Below are 21,649 nucleotides of genomic sequence, written 5' to 3' on the forward strand. Positions count from 1 at the left end.
TTTTAAATTTACTTTTTCATTTATTATTTTTTTAATTTTAGCTATGCTCACATGGTTCAAAAATCAAAAAGTTTCTTAAGCATTTTGGATAGAGTCTGCCTCTGGTCTTGACTCCCATCACCTAGCCCCTCCCCATGGACCATGGCTATTATTCTACATCAACAAATGTAATGTATTTAATATATGTCCCCATTGTAAAGACAATTCAAAGCATGCAACACACACTGTCCTATAAGATACTTTTTCTTTTTTTACAAAATATTATTTTTAAAATCAACTTTTCTACTTCAGTGAGTTTAAATGAAAAAAGTACCCCACCATTCCTGTAAACAGCAGGTAGCCATGACAATAAACACATGGCAATAGATCAAGGCCAATAAATTTAGCTGGGTCCTATTGCAGGTGGGGTCCCTGAGCTCGAGTTCTGCCTTCTCTCTCTTCCAGAGGGACTAGCCAATGTTAGAGGGAAGCTGAGCCACCCAGCACTGAGCTGACACTATTTCTGTATGATAATCAGAAGGACTAAAAAGATTTGGACTGGAAACATGTTTCGCACCTTGGAATTTGATGCATTTAATGCAGCACTGCAATCTTGTCAGTGGTGTAAGCCCACACTTTGGGAAAATCTCATGTAGTCCAAAAACCTAGGTATCTTAAATAGGGGTAAACCGGGGCTCAGAAAGGTGGGAGGACTTAAGGAGATCCAGTTAGTTGGTGGCAAAGCCTGAAAGAAAGAAAACTCAGATCACCAAGGCCCTGTTTATACTGCCAGGGTCAGGATGAATGGGACTTGTCTGAGAGCAAATGTATCTACTCTCCCCCACCCCAAAACTTTATTTGACCAACCTCTGCTGTTTAATCTGTCATCTAATCTGTTGGCATGCAATTTTTCATAGCATTCCATTTTATTTCTGTGAGATCAGAAGTGACGTCTTTTCTTTTATTTCTGATTTTAATAATATGAGTCTTCTACATATATATTTTTTGGCCAATCAGTCTAGCAGTTTGTCAATTTTGTTGATCTTTTTCAAACAATCAGCTTTTGGTTTCACTGATTTTTCTCTATTTTTTTTCTATTCCCTATTTCATTAATTTCCTTTCTGTTATTTATTATTTCCTTCCTTCTCCTCACTTTAGGTTTACTGTGCTCTCTAGTATCTTAAAGTGGAAATTTTAGTTATTTGAGATCTTTCTCCTTTTTTAATCTAGGCGTTTACAACTATAAATCTCCTGAGTGTTGCCTTAGCTTCATTCCATAAGTTTTGGAATATTATATCTTAATTTTTATTTATTCAAAGTGTCTTCATTTCATTCAAAGTATTTTTAAATTTTCACTGTGATTTCTTCTTTGACACATTGGTTTTTAAGGAGTGTGTTAATATCTACATATTTGAGTTTTTCAAATTTCTTTCTTTTATTGATATCTAATTTCATTTCATTGTGATTTGACAACATACTTTGCATTATTTATACCCTTTTACATTTATGAGGTTTGTTTTGTTTGCACCTAACATACAGTCTATCCTGAAGAATATTCCACATGCACTTGAGCAGAATATATATTCTGTTGTTTTGGGTGGCATGTTTTACAAATGTCTCAGGTTTAGTCAGATTAGAGTGCTATTCAAGTAATTTATTTCCTCTTATCATAATCCTCTCATCAGTAATTTTCTACCTACTTATCATAGCCATTACTGAAAATAGGATATTGTAATTTCCCAGTTTTATTGTTGCTTCTCTAGTTTCCCTTCAATTCTGTCACTTTTCCCTTCATACTTTGGGGTTTTGTTGTTACGTACACATATATTTACATTTGTTATACCTTCCTGATGGATTGACTTTAAACTCCATCTTTATCTCTAGTGACTTTATTTTTGTTTTAAACTCTATTGTGTCTGATGTTAGTATAGTCATTCTATCTTTCTATGGTTGATGTTTATGTGACATGTCTTTTCTATCCTTTTACTTTCAATCTATTTATGTCTTTAAATCTAAAGTGTTTTTCATATGGATAGCAGAGAGCTGGATCTCATTTTTAAAGTCCAATCTCTGCCTTTTGACTGGATTGTTTAATTCAATTTCTGTTATTATTAACATGGCTGGATTTACATCTGCCACTTTACATTTGTTTTATATATGTCTCATGTCTTTTCTGTTCCTCTTCCTTTTTTCCTGCTTTCTTTTGCATCTAGTAAATATTTTCTAATAATTTTAATCATTTGAATCAAATCGATTCTTTAATCATTTTAACTACATATTTTTGAATTATTTACTTAGTGGCTGCCCTAGGGCTTACTATATACATCTTAACTGTGCAGAATAAGCTTCAGATTTATTTACTTAATCCTCACCTAAGGATATTTTTTATTGATTTGAGAGAGAGAGAAAGAGAGAGAGACACTGATGTGAGAGAGAAATGTCAATCAGTTGCCTCCTGTATGCACTGTATACTCCCTAACCAGGGAGTGAACCTGCATCCTAGGTATGTGCTCTGACTAGGGATCAAACCCACAGTCTTTTGGTGTATAGGGTGATGCTCCAACCAACCGAGCTACCACCCAGGGCTTCAGGTTTGTAATAGCTTAATTCCAGTGAGAAATAGAAATGTTACTTCTATGTAGCTCTGTTTTTTTCTCTATTTTTTGTGATATTCTTGTTCTATATATCTATAAATACTATAAACACAATAACACATTGCTACAATTATTAATTTACATAATTTAATGTCTTTTAAAGAACTAAGAGAAGAAAAGAGAGCAAGTCCAGTTGACCGCTTATATTTGCAGGATCCACAGATTCAACCAACTGCAGACAGAAAAAGAGTATTTATTTGTTTGTTTGTTTGTTTGTTTACTTATTTATCTATTTATTTATAGAGAGAGGGGAAGGGGTGGAAAAAAAGAGGGTGATAAACATCTGTGTGAGAGAGAATCATCAATTGGTTGCCTCTCATGTATGCCCCAACTGGGGATCAAATCCACAACCAAGGTGTGTGCCCTGACTAGGAATAGAACCAATGACATTTTGCTTTGCAGGATGACACCCAACCAACTGAACCACACTGGTGAGGGCAACAGTATTTTTGATATGCAGTTGGGAATCCATAGATGTTAAGGGCTGGTTATATGCACTGTTCTATGATATTTTATATAAGGAACTTGACATCCATGGATTTTGGTATCCACAGAGGGTCCTGGAACCAATCCCCCATGATAATGAGAGGTGACTGTATATATTGGTAGTTTTTGTTATGTTAACCTTCTTATTTATCATTACTAGTTCTTTTTATTTGTTTCTATGGAGCTGACTTACCATTTAGACTCAATTTCTTAGCCCAGTACTGCTTTGCTCTCACCCTCCTTCTTATGCTATTATTGACAAATATATGTTTTGGTCCAACAATGCATTATATGCATATTTATATAATTGCTTTTAATGTAATAGAAAGAAGAAATATAAACTTACACTGTATTTTATAATTACATAATTACTTCTTAAAAAGTATTTTTATTGATTATGCTATTATAGTTTTCCCAATTTTCCCCCCTTTATCCCCCTTTGCCCTGAACTCCCAACCCTCCAGCTTCCCACCCCCCCCTTAGTTCATGTGCATGGGTTGTACATATAAGTTCTTTGAGTTTTCTGTTTCCTATACCATTTTTATCTCTCCCTGTCTATTTTATACCTATTAATTATGCTTTTTCTTCCCTGTACATTTCCCTCCATTCCTCTCTTTCCCCTCCCCACTGAAATCTGTCCATGTGATGTCCATTGCTCTGAATCTGTTCCTGTTCTGGTTATTTGCTTAGTTTTGTTTTCATTGTTTTTCTTTTCTTTTAGGTTCATTTGTTGATAGTTGTGAGTTTGTTCTCATTTTACTGTCCATGTTTTTGGTCTTCTTTTTCTTAGATAAGTCCCTTTAACATTTCATAAAAAAAGGGCTTGGTGATGATGAACTCTTTTAACTTAAAATCTTATACGGGAAGCACTTTACCTGCCCTTCTGTTCTAAATGAAAGCTTTGCTGGATAGAGTAATCTTGGATGCAGGTTTTTGCCTTTCATGACTTGGAATACTTCTTTCCAGTGCCTTCTTGTCTGCAAGGTTTCTTTTCAGAAATCTGCTGACAGTCTTATGGACACTCCTTTGTAGATAACTCTCTCCCTTCCTCTTGCTGCTTTTAGGATTCTCTCTTTATATTTAATCTTGGGTAACTTAATGATGATGTGCCTTGGTGTGTTCCTCTTTGGGTCCAACTTCTTTGGTACTCTCTGGGCTTCCTGAACTTCCTGGAAGTCTATTTCCTTTGCCATATTGGGGAAGTTCTCCATTATTTGTTCAAATAAGTTTTCAATTTCTGGCATCCCAGTGATTCAGATATTGAAACATTTCAGGTTGTCCCAGAGGTTCATAAGTCTCTCTTCACTATTTTGAATTCTTGTTTCTTCATTCTGTTCCATTTGGATGTTTACTTTTCCCTTTTGTTTCAAATCATTGCTTGAGTCCTGGTTTCCTTCCTGTCACTGTTGGTTCCCTGAATATTTTGCTTTACTTCATTTTGGGTATCTTTCATTTGTTCTTCCAACCAAGCTTAATCAGTTCTGTGAGCATTTTGATTATCAGGGCTTTAAATTCTCCATCAGATAGGTTGGCTATCTCCTCATCTCTTAGCTATCTTTCTGAAGTTTTGCTCTGTTCTTTTCCATGGGCTATATTTCTTTGTCTAGGCGCATCTGTTAAGTTTTGAGGGGGCGGGGCTTTAGGTATTCACCAGGGCAGGGCAACCCTCTTTACTCTGCTGCAGCACTGCCTGTCAGGGAGGGGCCCCAGATGGAACAACAAAACTTGCTTGCTCAACTCTAGGCACTTTCCACCAAACTATCATGTGAGACTGGGAGTTTCTCCCACTGCAGCAACTGCTGTAGTCCACAGTCAACTCTGAGTCTCAGTTTCACTTTCAGCCAGCTGGGGCCACGTGGTCTGCTGCCTCACAGCTGTTTTTCTCAGCTGGCCCCACCCACACAGTCTGCTCTCTCACCTCGGGTTCTTACTGGTCTGGTTGGTCTGGTTGACTTTTTCTTTTATTCCTTGGTTGTCAGAGTCCCATGCAGTTTGATTTTCTGGGACTTCTGGTTGTTTATTGATTTTAGATTGGTTGTTATCCTCTTTTTGGTTGTGTGAGGAAGCAAAGGGTTTCTACCTCTGCCTCCATCTTGGCTGGAACTCACCCAGAGCTAATTACATAATTACTTTTACCAGTGTCTTTGTTTTTTTGTGTGTGTGTGGGTACAATTATCGTCAGGGGTCATTTGCTTTCATCCTGAATAACATCCTTTAGTATTACTTGTAAAGTAGGTCTGCTAGCAACAAATTTTCTCAGTTTTCATCTTCTAATGTTTTCAATTCACCTTCATTTTCAAAAGATAGTTTTGTTGCATATTGGATTTTTGGTTCAGATTTTTTTTTTCTTTTGAGCATTACAAATACATTATCTAAATGCCTTCTTGCCTAAGTTGTTTCAGATGAGAAGCCAGGTGTTAATCTTTTTCGGATTCCCTTGCAAATTATGTCATTTTTCTCTTCCTACTTCCAAGATTTTCTCTGTGTGTTTGGATTTCATTGTTTTTACTATGGTGTGTCTGTGGTTTTCTCAGTGTTTATCCTGCTTGGAGTTCACTGAATTTCCTGAATGTATAGATTAATTTTGAGCGTTTTTCAGCTTTTGTTTCTTTAAGTATTTTTTTCTCACTTTTCTTTTGGTATTCCTATTATACATATGTTCCTGTGCTCAGTGATATTGCACAATTCTTTGAGGTTCTGTTCATTTTTTGTTAGTTTTTCTCTCTGCTCTTCAAATTTTATAATCTCTGTCTTCAGGTTTACTAATTCTTTCTTATGCCAGCTCAAATATATTGTCGAGGCCCTTCAGTGAATTTTCATTTTAATTACTGTAATTTTAAACTCCAGAAGTTTCATCTGGATCTTTTACAATAATTTCTATTGGTTTTATAATTTTTATTGATATTCTCAATTTGATGTGGCATTGTCATTACACCTTTCTTTACTTTTTAACTTTCAGTTTCCTTTTATTCTTTGAACATATTTACAATTGCTATTTTGAAGTCTTTGTTTTTAAACCCAATATCTGCTCACATTCACAGACAGTTACTGCCCCCTACCCCAATACGAATTTCTTTGTATTAATACATTTCATATATTTTTGTTGTTGTTGGAAGCTAGACATGTTGAATAATGTATTTGGACAAATTTGTATGCTAGTCCTCCATCTGAGGACTTGTTATTGATACTTCTTCTTCACTTGTTTTGTGACTGGTTGGGTTATGTTCCTGAAGTTTGCTTCTCCCCACTCCTGCAGTGTGTGGCCTCTGATGTTACTCTGCAGGAAGTACAGACTTGGATATGCCCAGAGTCACTCTGGGATGACAGTGGTTTTCACAGGGATCTTTTTTATTATCTTTTCTTGACCACACCCAATTGTTATTCAGTTAAGTATATTTCCTCATTTTTGTCATGATTTTTTTTTACCCATAGATTATTTGGAATGGTATATTTTAATTTCCAAAAAAGTGAGGATTCCTGAGTTATTGATTTCTACCTTAATTGCATTGTGGTCAGGAAGTGTACTCTGGGGGGTGATTTCAAATGTTTGGTATGTATAAAAAATAGCTTTACAGACTAGAATATGGTCAATTTTTTTTTATCAATGTTTCAATTGTACTGGAAAAAAGAAACATTTTTGTGTGTACAACTCCATACATGTTAATTTGGTCTTGTCTGTTTTCCATGGTATTCAAAATCTATTAATTTTTTTGTTTTTGTTTTATCAATTACTGTGAGAGGTGTTTTTACAATCTGCCTATATGGATTTGTTTATTTTTTCCTTGTAGTTCTGGCAATTTTTTCTTTATATATTTTGAGATCAGTTTATTAGGTGTTTGCAAATTTAGAATTGCTATATAATCTGGGTAAATTGAATTTTTAATAATATGAAGTGCCCCACTTTCTATGACTACTAATGCTTTTTGCTTTAATATTTAGTTTGCTTGGTGTTAACATAAATGATCCTGCTGGCTTTTTGTCTTGTTGTTTGCCTGCATGTGCTCTATCATTAACCTTCAATCTATTAGTTATATTTCACTTTAGATGTATCTTTTGAAAATAGCATATACTTATACTTTTTCAAAAAAACAATCTGACAATGTTTTTCTTATAGCTGGAGGGTTTTGGTCAATTTATACTTGATGTAATGCTGGTACACTTAGCACCTTACCAAGTGCTTTTTATTTGTCCAGCATGTGCTGTTTCCTTTATTCTCTGCTTTGGTGACTACTTTTGTATTTATTTATGTGTCATTTAATTATTTTATTTCCTTTGTCAGTTTGGAAATTATACATTGTTTTACTATTTTTCAGTAGTCACCCTAGAGAGTGCCATGTACATTATTCATGAATCAAAGTCTAATATTAATTGGTACTTTTACCCCTTTCCAGGACAGTGCAAAGACTTTGGCATATTTGAATTCAAACTATCCTCCTGACTTTTATGTTGTTGCTATCATTTGTTTCAGTTCCCTATATATTTAAAACTCTAGATATTATTGTAATAATATTAGTATTATTGGTATTCATCAAAGTTGTATGCATACTTTTTTGGACTTACATGGTATTACAAAAATAGTTCAGAGAGCTCCCCTGTACCCTTCATCCAGCTATCCCCATGACATTTTTTCATAACCATAGTTCAACAATCAAGACCAAGCAATAAACTATTCAGGAATGCAACAAATGAAACTATAGACCTCATTTAAATTCACCAAATGTTTACATGCACTCATTTGTGTCAAGGGGTTGTTTACAGTTCTATAAAATTTTACATGTGTAGAATCATGTAACCATCACCATAATCAGAATGTAAAAATGTTTTATTATCAGAGAAACTCTCAAATGCTGTCTCTTTTTAGTCATACTTGTCCCTCGATTCTAACTTCTGCCAACCACTAATCTGTTCTTTATCATTAGAATTTGTCATTTTGAGAGTGTTATTAAATGGAATTATGAAGTATGTGGTCTTCTGAGATTGGTTTTCCCACCAACTCTGTGTAATGCTTTTGAGATCTATTCAAGTCGTTGCAGGTACCAATGGTTCATTTCTTTTTATTACTGAGGAATATTCCATGGTATGGAGGTATCAGAGTTCATTTAATTATTCATCCATTGAGGAACATTCTGGTTGTTTCTGGGTTTTGCCTATTGCAAATAAAGTTGCTGAGAATGTTGTATAGGATTTTGTGTGGAATAAATTCTCATTTCTCCAGGGTAAAATGCCCAGGAGTGTGGTTGTTGAATTGTATTGTAGTTTTTCTTTTTATCCTCACCCAAGGACATTTTTTCACTGCTTTTAGAGAGAAGGGAAGGGGGGGAGAGAGAAAGAGAGAGAGAGAGAGAGAGAGAGAGAGAGAGAGAGAGAGAGAGAGATGAATTGGTTGTCTTTGGTTGCCTTCTTGTATGCACCCCAACCAGGTATTGGACCCACAACCTGGGTATATGCCCTGACTAGGAATCGAACCTGTGACCTTTTGGTCTACAGGATGACACTCCAACTAACTGAGCCACACTGGCCAAGGCTGTGTTGTAGTTATAAAAGAAACTGCCAAACTATTTTCCTGAGTAACTGTAGTTTTTTTTTATATTCCCATGAGCAATGTTATTACAGGATGAGTAGGAATGTTTTCTCTCTCATTCCTGATTTTATTTATTTGTGTCTTCCATCTTTTTTCTTGCTACATCTAACTTAAAGTGTGTCAATTTTGTTGACTTTTTCAAATATCTAAATTTTAGATTTATTGTGTTTCTCTATTGCTTATTTTCCATTCTATTAATCCTGCTCTAATATCTTTATCTTATTTTATCTTATTTATTTTATTTTTTAAATTTATTTTGGATTGTTTTAGGGTGTACAGCTTAGTGGTTAGACAATCATATACTTTACATAGTGTTCCCCTTGATATTTCCAGTACCCCTTCTGGCACCATACATGCTTATCACAATACTATTGACTATATTTCCTATGCTTTACTTACTTCCCCATGACTAGTTTGTAACTACCAATATGTGCTTATTAGTTCCTTCATCTTTTTCATCCATTGTCCCAATCCCCAACCTCTCTGGCAGCTACCAGTTTTCTCTCTGTACCTATGAGTCTGTTACAATTTTGTTTGTTTATTTTGTTCTTTAGATTCCACACACAAGTGAAATCACATGGTATTTGTCTTTCTTTGACTGACTTATTTCACTGAGCATAATACACTCTATGTCTATCCATGCTGTAACAAATAGTAAGATTTTGTTCCTTTTTATGGCCAAGTAATATTCCACCACATATATTACCACAGCTTTTTTATCCAATTGTCTGTTAATGGGTGCTTGGGTTGCTTCCATGGCTTGTCTAATGTAAATAACACTGCAGTGAACATAGGAGTGCATATATTTTTTTCAAATTAGTGTTTTCAGTTTCTTCAGAAAAAATCCCTAGAAGGGGAATCACTGGGTTTTAAGGCAGATCTACTTTTAATTTTTTGAGGAAACTCTTTACTTCCTTCCATAGTGACAGAGCCAGTTTGAATTTTTACAAACAGTACATGAAAGTTCACTTTTGTATCCATTCCCACCAACACTTGTCATTTGTGGATTTACTGATGATAGCCATTCTGACAGGTATGAGTTGATATCTCATTGTGGCTTTAATTTGCATTTCCTTGATGACTAGTGACATATGGAACCTTTTCATATATCTGTTGGCCTTCTGTATGTCTATTCAGTCCCTCTGCCCATTTTTAAGTTGGATTCTATCTTTTTTTCTCATTGTTGTTCAGTTACAGTTGTCACCATTTTCCCCCATCACTCTCCCCTATACCTCGCACCCCCAACTCCCACAGTCAATCCCCACCCTGTGGTCCATGTCCATAGGTCATTCATACTTGTTCTTTTACTAGACCATTCCCCTTCCTTCCTTCTTCCCTCCATCCTCCCTTCTGGTCCCTGTCAGTCTGTTCCTTGTTTCCATGCCTTTGGTTCTATTTTGCTTGCTTGTTTGTTTTGTCCATTACGTTCCTGTTATAGGTGAGATAATTTGCTATTTGTCTTTCACTGCCAGGCTTATTTATTTAGCACAATCATCTCCAGTTCCATCCATGCTGTGAAAAAAGGTAGGAGTTATTTCTTTCTTTCTGCTGCATAGTATTCCATTGTGTAAATGTACCATAGTGTTTTGATCCACTCATTTACTGGTGGGCTCTTAGGCTATTTCCAGCATTTGGCAATTGTAAATAACACTGCTATGGATGCATAGGTTATTTTGAATTGGTGTTTCATGATTCTTAGGATATAACCCCAGCAGTGGAATTGCCAGGTCAAAAGTCAGTTCTGTTTTTAGTTTTTTGAGGAAAATCTATAATGTCCTCCACAGTGGCTGCACCAGTCTACATTCCCACCAACAGTGCACTAGGGTTCCCTTTTCTCCACATCCTTGCCAGGACTTGTGGTTTGTTGATTTGTTTATGATGACCATTCTGACCAGTGTTAAGTGGTATCTCATAGTGGTTTTAATTTGCATCTCTCTGATGGCTAGTGATGCTAAGCATCCTTTCCTATGTTTCTGGGCCCTCTGTATGTCCTCCTAGGAGAAGTATCTTTTCAGGTCCTTTGTCCATTTTTTATTTGGATTATTTGTCTTCCTGGTGTTGAGTCATATCAGTTCAATATATATTTCGGAGATCAAACCCTTGTCTGAGCTATCATTGGCAAATATGTTTTCCCATATGATTGGTTCCTTTTTTATTTTGATGGAGTCCCATTTGTTTATTCTTTCCTTTATATCCCTTGCCCTAGGAGATATATTGGCAAAAATATTGCTGTGTGGAATATCTGAAATTTTACTGCCTATGTTTTCCTCTAGGACTTTTATGGTGTCACAACTTATATTTGAGTCTTTTATCCACCTTGAGTTTATTCTGGTGTATGGTCAGTTAGTGGTCTAGCTTCTGTTCAGCTCTCCCAACACCATATGTTGAAGAGGATATTTTTACTCCATTTTATGCTTCTTCCCCCTTTGTCAAATATTAATTGACCATAGAGACATGGGTTTATTTCTGGGCTCTCTATTCTGTTCCATTGACCTATGTGTGTCTGTTTTTATGCCAGTACCAGACTGTTTAGATTACAGTGGCCTTTGAATGTAATTTAACATCAGGTATTGCGATCCCTCCTACTTTGTTCTTCTTTCTCAAGATTGCTGCAGCTATTCAGTGTCATTTTCTTGTTCCATATCAATTTACAAAATATTTGTTCTAAATCTGTGAAATACATCATTGGTATTTTAACAGGGATTGCATTGAATATATAGTTTGCTTTAAGTAGTATGGACATTTTAATGACACTAGTTCTTCTGATCCATGAACACAATATCTGCTTTTCTGATATATCATATTATCTATCCATATGCTATTCCATGTGTGCTTGAGAAGAAAACATATCCTACTGTGCATTTACCAGCTAAATGCATAATAACCAGCTCTGTGTAGCTGATTTACAGTGTTCTTATTCTTTTTTGATCTTCTTAGTTGTTCTAGTCATTATTGAAAGTGCGAGTATTGAAGTCCAATTATTATTGTTGAATTTTTTTTCTCCCTTTATTTCTTTTATTTTTTAGATTTGCTTTCTTTATTTTAGAGTTCTAATGTTAGCTGCAAATATGCATTTAATTGCTATGTCCTCCTGATGGATTTGCCCTTTGCCATTATTCAAATGTTTTTTTCCCCCTAGGAACAAGTTTTGTCTCCAACTATTATTGTTGAATTGTCTATGTTTTTTTTTCTATTTTGTCAGTTTTTTTTTCAAATATTTTAAAAGAATATTGTATTTAGGCTCTTATTAGGTATTTGTAATTATTATAACTGTGATATATTTAACCATTTTATTATTATGACATGTTTCTCTTTGTCTCTAGTAATATTTCTTCCCTTAAAGTCGATTTTGTCTGATATTAATACAACCACTTTAGATTTCTATGCTTGCTATTTTATAGTATGTAATTTCCTATTATTTTTCTTTCAACTTATTTGTGCCTTTACATCAAAGGTTTGTCTTCCATCAACAGTTCATAGCTTATAGTTGGATGTCTCCTTTTTATCCAGCCTGACAATCACTGTCTTTATTTTATTTTTTTGTTAAATTAATTTTTTCAATTATAATTCATATTCAATATTATATTAGTTGCAGGTGTATAGCATAGTCATTAGACATTTATATAATTTACAAAGTGATCCCTGTGATAAATCTAGTGCCCACCTGGCAGTGTGCATAGCTATTGCAATATTATTGACTATGTTCCCTATGCTGTATTTTACATCCTGTGACTATTTTGTAACTGCCAATTTGTACATTTTAATCACTTCAGTTTTCCCACTCAGCCAGCCCCCAACCTGGCAACCATTGGTTTGTTTTCTATACCTATGAGTTTGCTTCTCTTTTGTGTATGTGTTTATTTTGTTTTTCAGATTCCACACATAAGTGAAATTATTTGGGGTTTGTCTTTTTCTGTGTGACTTATTTCACTTAGCATAATACTTTGTATGTCCACCCATGTTGTCACAAAAATGTTGTCACATTTTTTTATGGCTGAGATTTTTTTTGTATATATATACCACTTCTTCTTTATTAAATCATCTATCCATGGACACTTAGGTTACTTTCATAGCTTGACTATTGTAAATAATGCTGCAATAAACAATAGGAAGCATGTATTTTTTTTTTGACTTAGTGTTTTGTATTTCTTTGGATGAATATCCAGGAAAGAAAAGCTGGGTCATGTGGTAGTCCTGCTTTTTAAATTTTTGAGAATCTCCCACACTGTCATTTATTGTAGCTGCAACTGTCTGCATTCCTAACAACTGTGCACCAGGTTCCCTTTTTCTCCACATTCTCATCAACACTTCTTTGTTGATTTATTGATGATAGCCATTCTGACAGGTGTGAGGTAATAACATTTCATTGTAGTTTTCATTTGCTTTTCTCTGATGATTAATTATTTTGAGCAATTTTTAATATACCTATTGGCCATCTGTATGTCCCATTGGAGAATCATCTATTTAGGTCCTTTGCCTATTAATTGGACTGTTTGTTTTTTGGTGTTGTGTGAGTTTCTTATGTATTTTAGATATTATTAACCTCTTATTGGATGTATAATTGGCAAATATCTTCTCCCATTGAGTAGGTTGTCTTTTAGTTTTGTGTATGATTACCTTCATTGCAAAAACTTTTAAATTTGATGTAGTTCCATTTGTTTATTTTATATTTTCTATCTCATTCTTTAGAAGACATATTAAAAAATATTACTAAGTAATGTCATAGAATTTATTACCTGTTTTCTCCTAGGAGTTTTATAGTTTCAGGTTTTACATCTAAACCTTTAAAATCCATTTTGAGGTTATTTTTGTACATGATGTTAAAAAGGTGGTTTAGTTTCATTTTTTGCATGTATCTGTCTAGTTTTCCCAACATCATTATTGATTACACTGTCTTCACCACAATTGTCATAAATTAGTTGACCATAATAGGCACAGGTTTATTTCTATGCTCTCTATTCTGTTGATTTGTCTATTTTTATGTCAGTACCATGCTGTTTTGATACCTATAGCCTTGTAGTATAGTTTGATAGCAGGCAGTGTGATAGCTTCAGCTTTGTTCTTCTTTCTCAAGATTACTTTGGCAATTAGATGTATTTTGTGGTTCCATATAAATTTTAGAATTATTGGTTTTAGTTCTGTGAAAAATGCCATTGGTCTTTTGATAGGGGTTGCATTACATCTATAAATTACTTTGGGTAGTATTGCCTTTCAAAGATGTTTTCTTTTTATCCATTAGCACAGTATAACTTCCATTTACTTGTATTTTCTTCAATTTCTTTCTGCAATGTCTTATAATATTCCAAGTACAGGTCTTTTACCTCCCTGGTTAAATTTGTTCCTAGATATTTTTTATGCAATTTTAATAAGATTGTTTTCTTAATTTCTCTTTCTAGTAGTTCATTATTGATGTATATAAATGTGACTCAATTCTGGATATTAATTTTTTATCCTGCTACTTTACTGAATTCATTTATCAGTTCTAATTTTGGGGGATAGACTATATATAGTTCTCTTTATATAGTATGATGTCATCTGATACAACCACTATCTATAGATTGGGATATTTAAAACATTTATATTTTCATGATTATTAATATGACTGGATTTATATTTTCCATTTTGCTATTTGTGTTCTTTTTTAACTTGAAACAAACTCAGTTTATTTTACTTTGTGGTAATATTTGCTACTGTGTTTGCATTTTTCCTTAGTATATATTTCTTTTTTTTTCTTTATTTTTATTGTCGATACTATTGCAGCTGCCCTCATCGTCTGCTCCCCTTTGGCTCCCCCGCACCCCAACCTCTGCTCCCCGTTCCCTCTGGCCATCACCACACTGTTTTCTGTGTCTGTGGGTTACACTTATATGTTCTGTAGCTAATCCCTTTACCTTGTTTCAACCAGTCTTCTGTGCCCCTGCTGTCTGACAGATGTCAGATGTCTCTTCCACTTATATATGCCTCTGCTTCTATTTTCTTTATCTTTTCATTTTGTTCTTTAGATTCCACATGTAAGTGAGATCATATGGTATTTGTCTTTCTCTAATTGGCTTATTTTACTTAGCATAATGACCTCCAGGTCTATCCATGCTGATGCAAAAAGTAAGATTTCCCCCTTTTTCATGGTAACACTGTAGTACACCATTGTGTAAATGTACCACAGCTTTTTTATCTACTCATCTACTGATAGGCACTAGGGCTGTTTCCAGATCTTGACTATTGTAAATAATGCAGCTATGAACATAGGGGTGTATATATTCTGTTGAATTGGTGTTTGGAGATTCTTAGGATATAATCCCAGCAGTGGAATTGCCAGGTCAAAAGTCAGTTACATTTTTAATATTTTTTGAGGAAATTCCATACTGTTTTCTATAGTGGCTGCACCAGTCTGCATTCCCACCAACAGTGCACTAGGGTCCCCTTTTCTCCACTTCCTTGCCAGCACTTGTGTGTTGATTTACTGATGATGGTCATTCCAACAGGTGTGAGGTATTATCTCCTGTGGTTTTAATTTGCATTTCTTTGATGATTAGTGACATTGAGCATTTTTTTCATATGTCTATTGGACATCTGTGTGTCTTCCTTGGAGAAGTGTCTATTCAGGTCTTTTGCCTATTTTTTAATTGGATTGTTTGTCTTCTCAGTGTTGAGTTATATAAATTCTTTATATATTTTTGTGATTAACCCTTTATCAGATGTATCATTGACAACTATGTTCTCCCATATAGTGCATTCCCTTGTCATTTTGTAGATGGTTTCTTTTGTATGCAGAAACTTTTTAGTTTGGTGCAGTTTCTTTTTAAATTATATTTTATTGATCATGCATTTACAGTTGTCACAATTTTTCCCCCTTTGCCCTCTCTGCCCACAATCCATTAGGCAATCCCCACACCTATGTTCATATACATGGGTCATCTGTATAAGTTCTTTAGCTTCTCCATTTCCCATACCATACTTTACATGCTCATGGCTATTTTGTAACTACCAAGTTGTACTTTTAAATCCCCTCACCACTTCACCCATTCCTCCAAACACCCTCTCATCTGTCACCATCACAACTCTTTGTATCCATGATTCTGTTTCTGTTCTTATTTACCTAGTTTGTTTTTTAGATTCAATTGTCAATATGTATTATATATTGTCATTTTATTTTCATAATTTTGATCTTCATCTTTTTCTTAAATAAGTTCCTTTAACATATTATATAATAATGATTTGGTGATGATAAACTCCTTTAGCTTTTTCTTGTTGGGGAAGCTCTTTACCTGCCCCTTGGTTCCAAATGATAGCTTTGCTGGGTAGAGCAAGCCTGTAGGTTCCTGCTTTTGATGACTTTGAATATTTCATGCCAATCCCTTCTAGCCTGTCTGCCCTGCCTGCAAAGTTTCTCTTACAAAATCAGCTGACAGTCTCATGGGAATTCTCCTGTATGTAACTAACCACTTTTCTCTTGATGCATTTAAGACTCTATCTTTATTGTTAACCTTGGCATTTTAACTATGATGTGCCTTGGAGTGGACCTCTTTGCATCTATGTTGTTTGAGACTCTGTGTGCTTCCTGGACTTGCATGTGTATTTCCTTCATAAACTTAGGAAAGTTTTCTTTTATTATTTTTTCAAATAGATTTCCAAGTTCTTGCTCTTTCTCTTCTCCTTCTGTCACCCCTATGATGTGAATGTTGGAATTATTGAAATTGTACCAGAGGCTGCTTGCACTATCCTCTTTTTTTTCAGGCGGGGCGGGAGGGGGGTTCTTTTTTCTTCTTGTTGTTCTGATTGTTTGTTTTTTTGCTTCCTTATGTTCCTAACCATTGATTTGATTCTTGGCTTCATTCACTCTACTGTTGTTTCCCTGTAAATTGTTGTTTATTTTAATTAGTATATGATTTGTTTCTGACTGGATCTTTCTTATGCTGCTGAGGTCCTCCCTAAGTTCCTTGTTCATCCTTATAACCATGTTTGAACTCTGCATCTGATAGATCGCTTATCTTTATGTTGTTTAATTCAGGGAGTTTTGATCCATTCTTTCATTTGGGCCATGTTCCTTTGTATCCTCATTTTGTCAGCCTCCTTGTATTTATTTCTATGTATTAGGTAGAGCTGCTTTGACTCCATATCTTGGTAGTGTTGCCTAATGTAGTAGGCGTCCTGTAGAGTCTAGTGGCACAGCCTCCCCTATCACACAATCTGAGTACTCAAGGTGTACCCTTTGTGTGGGCTGAGTACACCCTCCTCTTGTAGCTGAGTCTTGATTGATGTTGGCAGGTCAATGGGAAGGATTTACGCAGACCAGTCAGCTGCGAGGACTGGCTGTGACCACTGGCCACCAACCTCTGCCCTCAATGGAGGATCAGCTGTGTATGTATGGGGGAGCTCCACCCACAGAGCTCCCCGTCCACCAGGGATGAGAATACATCTACTGAGACAGGATCTGCTTGGGGAGGGAAGGTGGCTCATTTATCAAAGGAGAAGGGCCAAGAGCCTTTTCCTCAATGGGCTTTTATTGAGTTCAATTTGCATAGGAATACAGGGTGTATATATGTAAAGCTCATCAACCATTGTCAAGCAGTAATCATCAAACAATAGATAACATTCAAAGAACTATGAGGGCTTATTCTGAGTCAGGGTCAGATAGCTAAAGGGCAATAAAACTTTGGGGAAACAAATTCATTCTATGCTTGGACCCTAATAATTTAAATTGAGGGTATTAGCAAAGTAGGTTTCATAGGGTTTTATGCAGTCTTTCTTAGGCCTGATCACCCCAGGGAACCCACTTTCCAGCACAGGGCTGCACCCACCTCTGACATTGTTTCAGGCTTAAGTCAGGCAGGGGAAGTAAGGCAGCCAAGAGATTAGGAGACTTCTTGCAGACAGAATGAGGACTCAGGCTATGTCAAAGCTTAGGGGCAAGGCCCCCCCTTTTTCTATAGCCCCCCAAGTTCTTCCCCAAAGGCCCCTTCAAGACCATGCCTATCTTAGCTCATCCCTCCTAAGATTTGAGGAATCTTTCCTGTTATTGGCTAACCAGTCATCTGCCTGGGTCCAAGCAGGTTGAAGTAAAAGAGGGTGGAGGCAGTGCCCCTACAAGGAAGATAAGCTTTGTATCCTTAATGACTTATGGTCCCAAGGTCTTTTTACTCAGCCTTAGCCACAAGGGGTTATAGTTTCTGAAACCAGGTAGGGAGGTTCCCAACATGCAGTGGCAGGGTGGTGGTGGTCTGGTGTGGTCTGTAGCCAACCCCTGGATGCTCAGGCTCGGGGGTTTCCTGGGTGGGGCAGGCCAATGTCAAACCTCACCTGTGTTCTGTCTGGGGCCACCCTGCATGAGCTACAAAGCAATCTGCAAATGCTGCTACTTGTGCTGGGCTTGGAAGTTCCTAAGTGAAGCCAAGCTATGAAACTAGGCTGGCTATTGCTAGTGCCAGGCCCAGGGCCATGTAGTAAGAGGTTTGGGGATGGGTGCTTGCTGTATCTGGCTGTTGCCTGTTTGGTAGGATTTAGGAAGTTTTGAAGCATGAGCCAAGACAAGCCATTCATATGGAAAAGCCAGTGTTGCCAGCTTGGTTGGGCCCATAAGTTAGGTGGGACAGAGCCTCAGGGGGCCTTCAGGGTGGGGCAAACAGTGTTAGCCAGGTTGATGGAGTCTTGGGTATGGCACCTGTCTGCTGGTTCTGTGGCTCTATGTTTCTGTGGCTCTGTGTGTGGGGGGGGGCGGGGGGTGTTCAGAAAAGGAACATTGGCTTCTGCCTGCCTTTATGTCTGGGAGAAAGCTGTCCCCCAGCTCTTGTGTTGATGCCAGACACTTCAGTTCCTCCATGTATGCCACTGGTGCTTTTCAAGCTGCTACCCCAGTGCTGAAGCTCAGAGGGAGTGAGTCTGAGTGAGTCCATGTGTGCATTCTGTAAGAGGAACTGCTTGGGACTCCAGGAGTTTCTTCTGCGGACTATCTCCACTGTTTTTTTGCAGCCAAAAGTTATGGGGGCTTATCTTCTTGGAACTGGTATCCTGAATTAGGGGTCCTGGAGTGGAGCTGAGGTTCCTCATTTCTGAAATATCCCTCCGGGATTTTTATCCACCACCCATGGGGGTGGGAACTGCACATTCAGCATCTCTGTGTCTTCACCCCTCCTCTCAGTCTGGATGGAAGTGGTTTCTTTAATCCTGTAGTTGTCAGGTTTCCATTTAACTAGATTTCTGATGGTTCTGAGTGATGAGTGTTCTATAGTTTAGTTGTAATTTTGATGTTTGTGTGAAGAGGTAAGCCATGTTTATCTATGCCTTATATTGACCAGAAGTCTAGCTATGCTGTTGATATAGTTTCATTTATTTATGTTTTCCTTTGTTAAATTGCCCTAGGAAACATGTCAGATTATACTGCCCATGTTTTCTTCTGGGATTTTTATGGTTTCATAACTCACATTTAAGTCTTTTATCTATTTTGAGTTTATTCTTGTGTATAGTGTAAGTTGGTTGTGTAGTTTCATTTTTTTGCATGTATCTGTCCAATTTTCCCCATGCCATTTATTGAAGAGACTGTCTTTACCCCTATTGTATATTTTCCCCTCCTTTGTCATAGATTAACCTACCATTTAAGCATGGGTTGATTTCTCAGCTTTCTGTCTGTTCCAGTAATCTTTATACTTGTTCTTATGCTAATACCAGACTGTTTTGTTTAGAATGGCCTTGTAGTACCATTTGATAATAAGCATTATGATACCTCCAACTTGATTCTTTTTTCTCAAGATTGCTGAGGCTATTTGGTACCTTTTTTGGTTCCATATAAATTTTTGAAATATTTGTTCTATTTCTGTGAAATATATTATTGGTATTTTAATAGGAATTGCATTTAATTTATAGATTACTTTGGATGTATGGATATTTTATTGATGTTAATTCTTCCAATCCATGAACATGGTATATGCTTCCACTTATTTCTATCTTCCTCAGTTTCTTTCTGCAATGCTCTATAGATTTCCAAGTACAGGTATTTTACAGTCATCGTTAAATTTATTCCTAGGTAACTAATTTTTTTGCTATTGCAATAGCAAATGGGATTGTTTTCTTAGTGTCCCTTTCTGGTAGTACCTTATTGGTGTATAGATATGCCACCAATTTCTGGATATTAATTTTGTATCCTGCTACTTTGCCAAATTCAGTTATCAGTTCTCATAGTTTGTGTGTGTGTGTGTGTGTGTGTGTGTGTAGCCTTTAGTGTTTTCTGTGTACAATATTAACTCATCTATGAATAATGATAGTTTTACTTCCTCCTTTCCAATCTGGATGCCTTTTATTTCTTCTTGTCTGATTGTTGTGGCTAGGACTTCCAGTACTATATTCAGTAAGAAATGGGTGCTGGATTTATCAAATGATTTTTCTGCATTTATTGATATAATCATGTGATTTTTATCCTTCATTTTATTTATGTGATGTGAAATGTTTATTGATTTGCAGGTATTGTACTAACATTGTATCCTTGGAATAAATCCTACTTGATCATGGTGTATGATTTTCTTACTGTATTGCTTGTCTAATCTACTAATGTTTTGTTGAAGATATCAGGGTTCTTCAGGGTTATTAGCTTATAATTTTCTGTCTTTATAGTATCTTTTATGGTTTTGTAGTTAAGATAATGCTGGCCTTGTAATATAAGCTTGGGTGTGTTCCCTCTTCTTGAATTTTTTGAAGGATAGGTGTTAGTTCTTTCAATATTTTGTAAAATTCACCTATGAATCCATCTTGTCTAGAACATTTATTTGTTGGGATTTTGGGGGTTCCAACCTCAATTTCACTAGTTGTAATCTGTCTATTCACACTCTCTGATTCTGGTTTAGTTTGGGAAGATGGTATGATTCTAGGAATTTTTCCATTTCTTCCAATTGTCCAATTTTTTGGCATATAGTTGTTCATAATATTCTCTTACAATCCTTAGATTTTTTAATTCTCACCCAAGTACATGTTTTTTTATTTTTTTTAGAGAGAAAGGGGAAGGGAGGGAGAAAGAAAGGGAGAGAATCATTGATGTGAGAGAGAAACAGATTGGTTGCCTTTGTACACACCCAACTGGGGACCAAACCCATAATCCAGGCATATGTCCCAGCTGGGACTTGAACTTTCATCCTTTCCATTTGCAGGATTATGCCCAATGAACTGAGCCATGCTGGCCAGGGCTATGCTCCTTTGTATTTCGTTGGTGTCAGTTTTTACTTACCTCTTTCATTTCTGATTTTATTTATTTGGGTTCCCTCTCATTTCTTCTTCATGAATCTGGTTAAAGATTTTTCCATCTTATTTATCTTTTCAAAGAACTAGTTCTGGGGGTCATTCATCTTTTGTATTTTTAGACTCCATTTCATTTATTTCTGCTCTAGTCTTTATTATGTTTTCCTTTTACTCACTCCAGATTTTTTTTTCCATCTCACTTAAGTGTAAAATTAGATTTTTAAAAGTTTTTTTGTTGTTGTTTTCTGAGGTAGACCTATATGTTATGAATTTCTCTCTTAGGACTGCTTTCCCTGTGTCCCACTGACTTGGGGTTGTTGTGTTCTCATTTTCATTTGTTTCAAGGTACCTTTTGATTTCTTCCTTGATCTCATTGTTAAGCAATTTGTTGTCTAGTAATATGTTATTTAGCTTCCGTGTATTTGTGTGGTTTTCAGGTTTTTTATTGTTGTTGTAGTTGATTTCTAATTTCATACTATTATGATCAGGGAAGATGCTTGATAGGATTGCAATCTTCTTAAATTTATTGAGACTTGTTTTGTGTTCTAATATGTGGCCTATCCTAGAAAATGTTCCATCTTACTTAAAAAGTCTCTATATTCTGCTGCTCTGGGATGAAATACTCTGAAAATATCAATTAAATCCAACTGATCTAGTGTGTCATTTAAGGCCACCATTTTCCTGTTATTTTTCTGTCTGGAAGATTTGTCCATTGATGTCAATGGGGTGT

This window comes from Phyllostomus discolor, chromosome 2 (assembly GCF_004126475.2).
Source record: "Phyllostomus discolor isolate MPI-MPIP mPhyDis1 chromosome 2, mPhyDis1.pri.v3, whole genome shotgun sequence".
In the NCBI taxonomy this organism is placed as follows: Eukaryota; Metazoa; Chordata; class Mammalia; order Chiroptera; family Phyllostomidae; genus Phyllostomus; species Phyllostomus discolor.